This window comes from Leptodactylus fuscus, chromosome 10, assembly GCF_031893055.1.
Source record: "Leptodactylus fuscus isolate aLepFus1 chromosome 10, aLepFus1.hap2, whole genome shotgun sequence".
NCBI lineage: Eukaryota > Metazoa > Chordata > Amphibia > Anura > Leptodactylidae > Leptodactylus > Leptodactylus fuscus.
In genome coordinates this window covers 47,159,846-47,167,345 of record NC_134274.1, presented here as the reverse complement: position 1 = coordinate 47,167,345, position 7,500 = coordinate 47,159,846, and the positions used below count along the sequence as shown (strand labels likewise).

General features: G+C 46.4%; 21 non-coding genes across 21 annotated transcripts; 6 read left to right on the top strand and 15 right to left on the bottom strand.

Annotated features, from left to right (window-relative positions):
- Positions 1-6: 6 nt before the first annotated feature.
- Positions 7-78, bottom strand: TRNAM-CAU (transfer RNA methionine (anticodon CAU)). Its single transcript has one exon. It is a non-coding gene; the product is annotated as a tRNA-Met (tRNA).
- Positions 79-317: 239 nt separating this feature from the next.
- TRNAN-GUU (transfer RNA asparagine (anticodon GUU)) lies at positions 318-391 on the top strand. The gene has a single exon. It is a non-coding gene; the product is annotated as a tRNA-Asn (tRNA).
- Positions 392-581: 190 nt separating this feature from the next.
- Positions 582-667, bottom strand: TRNAY-GUA (transfer RNA tyrosine (anticodon GUA)). The gene is given in 2 exon segments: positions 582-617; positions 631-667. It is a non-coding gene; the product is annotated as a tRNA-Tyr (tRNA).
- Positions 668-778: 111 nt separating this feature from the next.
- TRNAA-AGC (transfer RNA alanine (anticodon AGC)) lies at positions 779-851 on the bottom strand. Its single transcript has one exon. It is a non-coding gene; the product is annotated as a tRNA-Ala (tRNA).
- A 462-nt stretch (positions 852-1,313) lies between these two features.
- Positions 1,314-1,385, bottom strand: TRNAM-CAU (transfer RNA methionine (anticodon CAU)). The gene has a single exon. It is a non-coding gene; the product is annotated as a tRNA-Met (tRNA).
- A 239-nt stretch (positions 1,386-1,624) lies between these two features.
- On the top strand, positions 1,625-1,698 carry TRNAN-GUU (transfer RNA asparagine (anticodon GUU)). Its single transcript has one exon. It is a non-coding gene; the product is annotated as a tRNA-Asn (tRNA).
- A 190-nt stretch (positions 1,699-1,888) lies between these two features.
- Positions 1,889-1,974, bottom strand: TRNAY-GUA (transfer RNA tyrosine (anticodon GUA)). Its single transcript is given in 2 exon segments — positions 1,889-1,924; positions 1,938-1,974. It is a non-coding gene; the product is annotated as a tRNA-Tyr (tRNA).
- A 646-nt stretch (positions 1,975-2,620) lies between these two features.
- Positions 2,621-2,692, bottom strand: TRNAM-CAU (transfer RNA methionine (anticodon CAU)). The gene has a single exon. It is a non-coding gene; the product is annotated as a tRNA-Met (tRNA).
- A 239-nt stretch (positions 2,693-2,931) lies between these two features.
- TRNAN-GUU (transfer RNA asparagine (anticodon GUU)) lies at positions 2,932-3,005 on the top strand. The gene has a single exon. It is a non-coding gene; the product is annotated as a tRNA-Asn (tRNA).
- Positions 3,006-3,195: 190 nt separating this feature from the next.
- TRNAY-GUA (transfer RNA tyrosine (anticodon GUA)) lies at positions 3,196-3,281 on the bottom strand. The gene is given in 2 exon segments: positions 3,196-3,231; positions 3,245-3,281. It is a non-coding gene; the product is annotated as a tRNA-Tyr (tRNA).
- Positions 3,282-3,392: 111 nt separating this feature from the next.
- TRNAA-AGC (transfer RNA alanine (anticodon AGC)) lies at positions 3,393-3,465 on the bottom strand. The gene has a single exon. It is a non-coding gene; the product is annotated as a tRNA-Ala (tRNA).
- A 461-nt stretch (positions 3,466-3,926) lies between these two features.
- On the bottom strand, positions 3,927-3,998 carry TRNAM-CAU (transfer RNA methionine (anticodon CAU)). Its single transcript has one exon. It is a non-coding gene; the product is annotated as a tRNA-Met (tRNA).
- A 239-nt stretch (positions 3,999-4,237) lies between these two features.
- Positions 4,238-4,311, top strand: TRNAN-GUU (transfer RNA asparagine (anticodon GUU)). Its single transcript has one exon. It is a non-coding gene; the product is annotated as a tRNA-Asn (tRNA).
- Positions 4,312-4,501: 190 nt separating this feature from the next.
- TRNAY-GUA (transfer RNA tyrosine (anticodon GUA)) lies at positions 4,502-4,587 on the bottom strand. The gene is given in 2 exon segments: positions 4,502-4,537; positions 4,551-4,587. It is a non-coding gene; the product is annotated as a tRNA-Tyr (tRNA).
- Positions 4,588-5,232: 645 nt separating this feature from the next.
- Positions 5,233-5,304, bottom strand: TRNAM-CAU (transfer RNA methionine (anticodon CAU)). Its single transcript has one exon. It is a non-coding gene; the product is annotated as a tRNA-Met (tRNA).
- Positions 5,305-5,543: 239 nt separating this feature from the next.
- On the top strand, positions 5,544-5,617 carry TRNAN-GUU (transfer RNA asparagine (anticodon GUU)). Its single transcript has one exon. It is a non-coding gene; the product is annotated as a tRNA-Asn (tRNA).
- A 190-nt stretch (positions 5,618-5,807) lies between these two features.
- TRNAY-GUA (transfer RNA tyrosine (anticodon GUA)) lies at positions 5,808-5,893 on the bottom strand. The gene is given in 2 exon segments: positions 5,808-5,843; positions 5,857-5,893. It is a non-coding gene; the product is annotated as a tRNA-Tyr (tRNA).
- Positions 5,894-6,004: 111 nt separating this feature from the next.
- TRNAA-AGC (transfer RNA alanine (anticodon AGC)) lies at positions 6,005-6,077 on the bottom strand. The gene has a single exon. It is a non-coding gene; the product is annotated as a tRNA-Ala (tRNA).
- Positions 6,078-6,539: 462 nt separating this feature from the next.
- TRNAM-CAU (transfer RNA methionine (anticodon CAU)) lies at positions 6,540-6,611 on the bottom strand. Its single transcript has one exon. It is a non-coding gene; the product is annotated as a tRNA-Met (tRNA).
- Positions 6,612-6,850: 239 nt separating this feature from the next.
- Positions 6,851-6,924, top strand: TRNAN-GUU (transfer RNA asparagine (anticodon GUU)). Its single transcript has one exon. It is a non-coding gene; the product is annotated as a tRNA-Asn (tRNA).
- A 190-nt stretch (positions 6,925-7,114) lies between these two features.
- On the bottom strand, positions 7,115-7,200 carry TRNAY-GUA (transfer RNA tyrosine (anticodon GUA)). The gene is given in 2 exon segments: positions 7,115-7,150; positions 7,164-7,200. It is a non-coding gene; the product is annotated as a tRNA-Tyr (tRNA).
- Between the last annotated feature and the right edge of the window lie 300 nt (positions 7,201-7,500).

The following is a 7,500-nucleotide window of genomic DNA, read 5'->3' as shown; positions in this document are numbered from 1 at the left end:
AGCACTTAGCAGAGGATGGTTTCGATCCATCGACCTCTGGGTTATGGGCCCAGCACGCTTCCGCTGCGCCACTCTGCTGCCGTTGATTGCTGGCTGAGGAGAAGTTCTAACTTTTCTCTGAGCGCCATCAAGTCGATAACAGGGAGGCGCACTCTGTCTTGCCATCCATGGAGGAGTTTAGCAGCCAAGCCATTTGTTGGTGATTAGGGGCCCACAGCTTTTTTTGTTTTTCTTTTTCCATTTTGCTGTTCGGAAGGTCATCTGAGAGAGATGCCCTTAAAATGATGGACCTTTCCCTTAACACTGCTGAACGTGCCGTCTCTGTGGCGCAATCGGTTAGCGCGTTCGGCTGTTAACCGAAAGGTTGGTGGTTCAAGCCCACCCAGGGACGTTCCCAGCCTTTTTCCTTGCCCTGCATCTCCCACTTAAAGATGCTCATCTTGGCTGCGCTCTCCACTGAAAGAAAGTTTTAAAAACAAAGTCATCGTAGATAGAAGTAGGAAGAAGAAGAGCTAAGAGCGCGGCAGGCAACGCGCTTACGGTCAGTTTGAAAGGTCCAATGTGATGTGATAGCAAAAAGGTCCTTCGAGCCGGAATTGAACCAGCGACCTAAGGATTGCTAATTTTTGACTACAGTCCTCCGCTCTACCAGCTGAGCTATCGAAGGCTGGCCTGTGCAACGGGCGTACGCTATCTAGACTTGCATGTGAGCGTGGCGGCCCCGGGAAGACAAGATCTTTTTCCTTCCTTTCATGAAAAATGAAGCCAACTTAAGCTCTGGAGGATGCGGGCATCGATCCCGCTACCTCTCGCATGCTAAGCGAGCGCTCTACCATTTGAGCTAATCCCCCGCCTACTATGGGAAGTTCAAGACTTAGTTCTTGGGACTCATCTCGCACCTCAACTTTACAGGCAACCTTTCAACATAAACTTAACTCTTCTGTTATAGCAACTCCGTTTTTTTTTTTTTTTTTTTTTAAAGTCAGACATCGCATTTTAATGATTTTTCCTGACACTTAAAAGAAAAAACAAAATAAAACCTATGCCATAACCCCATCTGGATTTCAAAAAATAGAAAAAAAAAAAGAAAGGAAGAAACAAGAAGAACCATCTTGTTACAGGTTTTTAAGATGGCCACTCAACCTAAGAACAGGCTGACATGGCCCATTCTGTTGGGGGGTTTACTTTGCAGCAGTCACCTCGTTCGCATCACAGACGAGACAGCTAGTGTTACAATGTAAGCTCACACCTCTAGAAGGATTTCAATAGAAGAGAACTGCTAAACTGATAAAATAAATAGAAATCCCAGCACTTAGCAGAGGATGGTTTCGATCCATCGACCTCTGGGTTATGGGCCCAGCACGCTTCCGCTGCGCCACTCTGCTGCCGTTGATTGCTGGCTGAGGAGAAGTTCTAACTTTTCTCTGAGCGCCATCAAGTCGATAACAGGGAGGCGCACTCTGTCTTGCCATCCATGGAGGAGTTTAGCAGCCAAGCCATTTGTTGGTGATTAGGGGCCCACAGCTTTTTTTGTTTTTCTTTTTCCATTTTGCTGTTCGGAAGGTCATCTGAGAGAGATGCCCTTAAAATGATGGACCTTTCCCTTAACACTGCTGGACGTGCCGTCTCTGTGGCGCAATCGGTTAGCGCGTTCGGCTGTTAACCGAAAGGTTGGTGGTTCAAGCCCACCCAGGGACGTTCCCAGCCTTTTTCCTTGCCCTGCATCTCCCACTTAAAGATGCTCATCTTGGCTGCGCTCTCCACTGAAAGAAAGTTTTAAAAACAAAGTCATCGTAGATAGAAGTAGGAAGAAGAAGAGCTAAGAGCGCGGCAGGCAACGCGCTTACGGTCAGTTTGAAAGGTCCAATGTGATGTGATAGCAAAAAGGTCCTTCGAGCCGGAATTGAACCAGCGACCTAAGGATTGCTAATTTTTGACTACAGTCCTCCGCTCTACCAGCTGAGCTATCGAAGGCTGGCCTGTGCAACGGGCGTACGCTATCTAGACTTGCATGTGAGCGTGGCCGCCCCGGGAAGACAAGATCTTTTTCCTTCCTTTCATGAAAAATGAAGCCAACTTAAGCTCTGGAGAATGCGGGCATCGATCCCGCTACCTCTCGCATGCTAAGCGAGCGCTCTACCATTTGAGATAATCCCCCGCCTACTATGGGAAGTTCAAGACTTAGTTCTTGGGACTCATCTCGCACCTCAACTTTACAGGCAACCTTTCAACATAAACTTAACTCTTCTGTTATAGCAACTCCGTTTTTTTTTTTTTTTTTTTTTAAAGTCAGACATCGCATTTTAATGATTTTTCCTGACACTTAAAAGAAAAAACAAAATAAAACCTATGCCATAACCCCATCTGGATTTCAAAAAATAGAAAAAAAAAAAGAAAGGAAGAAACAAGAAGAACCATCTTGTTACAGGTTTTTAAGATGGCCACTCAACCTAAGAACAGGCTGACATGGCCCATTCTGTTGGGGGGTTTACTTTGCAGCAGTCACCTCGTTCGCATCACAGACGAGACAGCTAGTGTTACAATGTAAGCTCACACCTCTAGAAGGATTTCAATAGAAGAGAACTGCTAAACTGATAAAATAAATAGAAATCCCAGCACTTAGCAGAGGATGGTTTCGATCCATCGACCTCTGGGTTATGGGCCCAGCACGCTTCCGCTGCGCCACTCTGCTGCCGTTGATTGCTGGCTGAGGAGAAGTTCTAACTTTTCTCTGAGCGCCATCAAGTCGATAACAGGGAGGCGCACTCTGTCTTGCCATCCATGGAGGAGTTTAGCAGCCAAGCCATTTGTTGGTGATTAGGGGCCCACAGCTTTTTTTGTTTTTCTTTTTCCATTTTGCTGTTCGGAAGGTCATCTGAGAGAGATGCCCTTAAAATGATGGACCTTTCCCTTAACACTGCTGAACGTGCCGTCTCTGTGGCGCAATCGGTTAGCGCGTTCGGCTGTTAACCGAAAGGTTGGTGGTTCAAGCCCACCCAGGGACGTTCCCAGCCTTTTTCCTTGCCCTGCATCTCCCACTTAAAGATGCTCATCTTGGCTGCGCTCTCCACTGAAAGAAAGTTTTAAAAACAAAGTCATCGTAGATAGAAGTAGGAAGAAGAAGAGCTAAGAGCGCGGCAGGCAACGCGCTTACGGTCAGTTTGAAAGGTCCAATGTGATGTGATAGCAAAAAGGTCCTTCGAGCCGGAATTGAACCAGCGACCTAAGGATTGCTAATTTTTGACTACAGTCCTCCGCTCTACCAGCTGAGCTATCGAAGGCTGGCCTGTGCAACGGGCGTACGCTATCTAGACTTGCATGTGAGCGTGGCGGCCCCGGGAAGACAAGATCTTTTTCCTTCCTTTCATGAAAAATGAAGCCAACTTAAGCTCTGGAGGATGCGGGCATCGATCCCGCTACCTCTCGCATGCTAAGCGAGCGCTCTACCATTTGAGCTAATCCCCCGCCTACTATGGGAAGTTCAAGACTTAGTTCTTGGGACTCATCTCGCACCTCAACTTTACAGGCAACCTTTCAACATAAACTTAACTCTTCTGTTATAGCAACTCCGTTTTTTTTTTTTTTTTTTTTAAAGTCAGACATCGCATTTTAATGATTTTTCCTGACACTTAAAAGAAAAAACAAAATAAAACCTATGCCATAACCCCATCTGGATTTCAAAAAATAGAAAAAAAAAAAGAAAGGAAGAAACAAGAAGAACCATCTTGTTACAGGTTTTTAAGATGGCCACTCAACCTAAGAACAGGCTGACATGGCCCATTCTGTTGGGGGGTTTACTTTGCAGCAGTCACCTCGTTCGCATCACAGACGAGACAGCTAGTGTTACAATGTAAGCTCACACCTCTAGAAGGATTTCAATAGAAGAGAACTGCTAAACTGATAAAATAAATAGAAATCCCAGCACTTAGCAGAGGATGGTTTCGATCCATCGACCTCTGGGTTATGGGCCCAGCACGCTTCCGCTGCGCCACTCTGCTGCCGTTGATTGCTGGCTGAGGAGAAGTTCTAACTTTTCTCTGAGCGCCATCAAGTCGATAACAGGGAGGCGCACTCTGTCTTGCCATCCATGGAGGAGTTTAGCAGCCAAGCCATTTGTTGGTGATTAGGGGCCCACAGCTTTTTTTGTTTTTCTTTTTCCATTTTGCTGTTCGGAAGGTCATCTGAGAGAGATGCCCTTAAAATGATGGACCTTTCCCTTAACACTGCTGGACGTGCCGTCTCTGTGGCGCAATCGGTTAGCGCGTTCGGCTGTTAACCGAAAGGTTGGTGGTTCAAGCCCACCCAGGGACGTTCCCAGCCTTTTTCCTTGCCCTGCATCTCCCACTTAAAGATGCTCATCTTGGCTGCGCTCTCCACTGAAAGAAAGTTTTAAAAACAAAGTCATCGTAGATAGAAGTAGGAAGAAGAAGAGCTAAGAGCGCGGCAGGCAACGCGCTTACGGTCAGTTTGAAAGGTCCAATGTGATGTGATAGCAAAAAGGTCCTTCGAGCCGGAATTGAACCAGCGACCTAAGGATTGCTAATTTTTGACTACAGTCCTCCGCTCTACCAGCTGAGCTATCGAAGGCTGGCCTGTGCAACGGGCGTACGCTATCTAGACTTGCATGTGAGCGTGGCCGCCCCGGGAAGACAAGATCTTTTTCCTTCCTTTCATGAAAAATGAAGCCAACTTAAGCTCTGGAGAATGCGGGCATCGATCCCGCTACCTCTCGCATGCTAAGCGAGCGCTCTACCATTTGAGATAATCCCCCGCCTACTATGGGAAGTTCAAGACTTAGTTCTTGGGACTCATCTCGCACCTCAACTTTACAGGCAACCTTTCAACATAAACTTAACTCTTCTGTTATAGCAACTCCGTTTTTTTTTTTTTTTTTTTTAAAGTCAGACATCGCATTTTAATGATTTTTCCTGACACTTAAAAGAAAAAACAAAATAAAACCTATGCCATAACCCCATCTGGATTTCAAAAAATAGAAAAAAAAAAAGAAAGGAAGAAACAAGAAGAACCATCTTGTTACAGGTTTTTAAGATGGCCACTCAACCTAAGAACAGGCTGACATGGCCCATTCTGTTGGGGGGTTTACTTTGCAGCAGTCACCTCGTTCGCATCACAGACGAGACAGCTAGTGTTACAATGTAAGCTCACACCTCTAGAAGGATTTCAATAGAAGAGAACTGCTAAACTGATAAAATAAATAGAAATCCCAGCACTTAGCAGAGGATGGTTTCGATCCATCGACCTCTGGGTTATGGGCCCAGCACGCTTCCGCTGCGCCACTCTGCTGCCGTTGATTGCTGGCTGAGGAGAAGTTCTAACTTTTCTCTGAGCGCCATCAAGTCGATAACAGGGAGGCGCACTCTGTCTTGCCATCCATGGAGGAGTTTAGCAGCCAAGCCATTTGTTGGTGATTAGGGGCCCACAGCTTTTTTTGTTTTTCTTTTTCCATTTTGCTGTTCGGAAGGTCATCTGAGAGAGATGCCCTTAAAATGATGGACCTTTCCCTTAACACTGCTGAACGTGCCGTCTCTGTGGCGCAATCGGTTAGCGCGTTCGGCTGTTAACCGAAAGGTTGGTGGTTCAAGCCCACCCAGGGACGTTCCCAGCCTTTTTCCTTGCCCTGCATCTCCCACTTAAAGATGCTCATCTTGGCTGCGCTCTCCACTGAAAGAAAGTTTTAAAAACAAAGTCATCGTAGATAGAAGTAGGAAGAAGAAGAGCTAAGAGCGCGGCAGGCAACGCGCTTACGGTCAGTTTGAAAGGTCCAATGTGATGTGATAGCAAAAAGGTCCTTCGAGCCGGAATTGAACCAGCGACCTAAGGATTGCTAATTTTTGACTACAGTCCTCCGCTCTACCAGCTGAGCTATCGAAGGCTGGCCTGTGCAACGGGCGTACGCTATCTAGACTTGCATGTGAGCGTGGCGGCCCCGGGAAGACAAGATCTTTTTCCTTCCTTTCATGAAAAATGAAGCCAACTTAAGCTCTGGAGGATGCGGGCATCGATCCCGCTACCTCTCGCATGCTAAGCGAGCGCTCTACCATTTGAGCTAATCCCCCGCCTACTATGGGAAGTTCAAGACTTAGTTCTTGGGACTCATCTCGCACCTCAACTTTACAGGCAACCTTTCAACATAAACTTAACTCTTCTGTTATAGCAACTCCGTTTTTTTTTTTTTTTTTTTTTAAAGTCAGACATCGCATTTTAATGATTTTTCCTGACACTTAAAAGAAAAAACAAAATAAAACCTATGCCATAACCCCATCTGGATTTCAAAAAATAGAAAAAAAAAAAGAAAGGAAGAAACAAGAAGAACCATCTTGTTACAGGTTTTTAAGATGGCCACTCAACCTAAGAACAGGCTGACATGGCCCATTCTGTTGGGGGGTTTACTTTGCAGCAGTCACCTCGTTCGCATCACAGACGAGACAGCTAGTGTTACAATGTAAGCTCACACCTCTAGAAGGATTTCAATAGAAGAGAACTGCTAAACTGATAAAATAAATAGAAATCCCAGCACTTAGCAGAGGATGGTTTCGATCCATCGACCTCTGGGTTATGGGCCCAGCACGCTTCCGCTGCGCCACTCTGCTGCCGTTGATTGCTGGCTGAGGAGAAGTTCTAACTTTTCTCTGAGCGCCATCAAGTCGATAACAGGGAGGCGCACTCTGTCTTGCCATCCATGGAGGAGTTTAGCAGCCAAGCCATTTGTTGGTGATTAGGGGCCCACAGCTTTTTTTGTTTTTCTTTTTCCATTTTGCTGTTCGGAAGGTCATCTGAGAGAGATGCCCTTAAAATGATGGACCTTTCCCTTAACACTGCTGGACGTGCCGTCTCTGTGGCGCAATCGGTTAGCGCGTTCGGCTGTTAACCGAAAGGTTGGTGGTTCAAGCCCACCCAGGGACGTTCCCAGCCTTTTTCCTTGCCCTGCATCTCCCACTTAAAGATGCTCATCTTGGCTGCGCTCTCCACTGAAAGAAAGTTTTAAAAACAAAGTCATCGTAGATAGAAGTAGGAAGAAGAAGAGCTAAGAGCGCGGCAGGCAACGCGCTTACGGTCAGTTTGAAAGGTCCAATGTGATGTGATAGCAAAAAGGTCCTTCGAGCCGGAATTGAACCAGCGACCTAAGGATTGCTAATTTTTGACTACAGTCCTCCGCTCTACCAGCTGAGCTATCGAAGGCTGGCCTGTGCAACGGGCGTACGCTATCTAGACTTGCATGTGAGCGTGGCCGCCCCGGGAAGACAAGATCTTTTTCCTTCCTTTCATGAAAAATGAAGCCAACTTAAGCTCTGGAGAATGCGGGCATCGATCCCGCTACCTCTCGCATGCTAAGCGAGCGCTCTACCATTTGAGATAATCCCCCGCCTACTATGGGAAGTTCAAGACTTAGTTCTTGGGACTCATCTCGCACCTCAACTTTACAGGCAACCTTTCAACATAAACTTAACTCTTCTGTTATAGCAACTCCGTTTTTTTTTT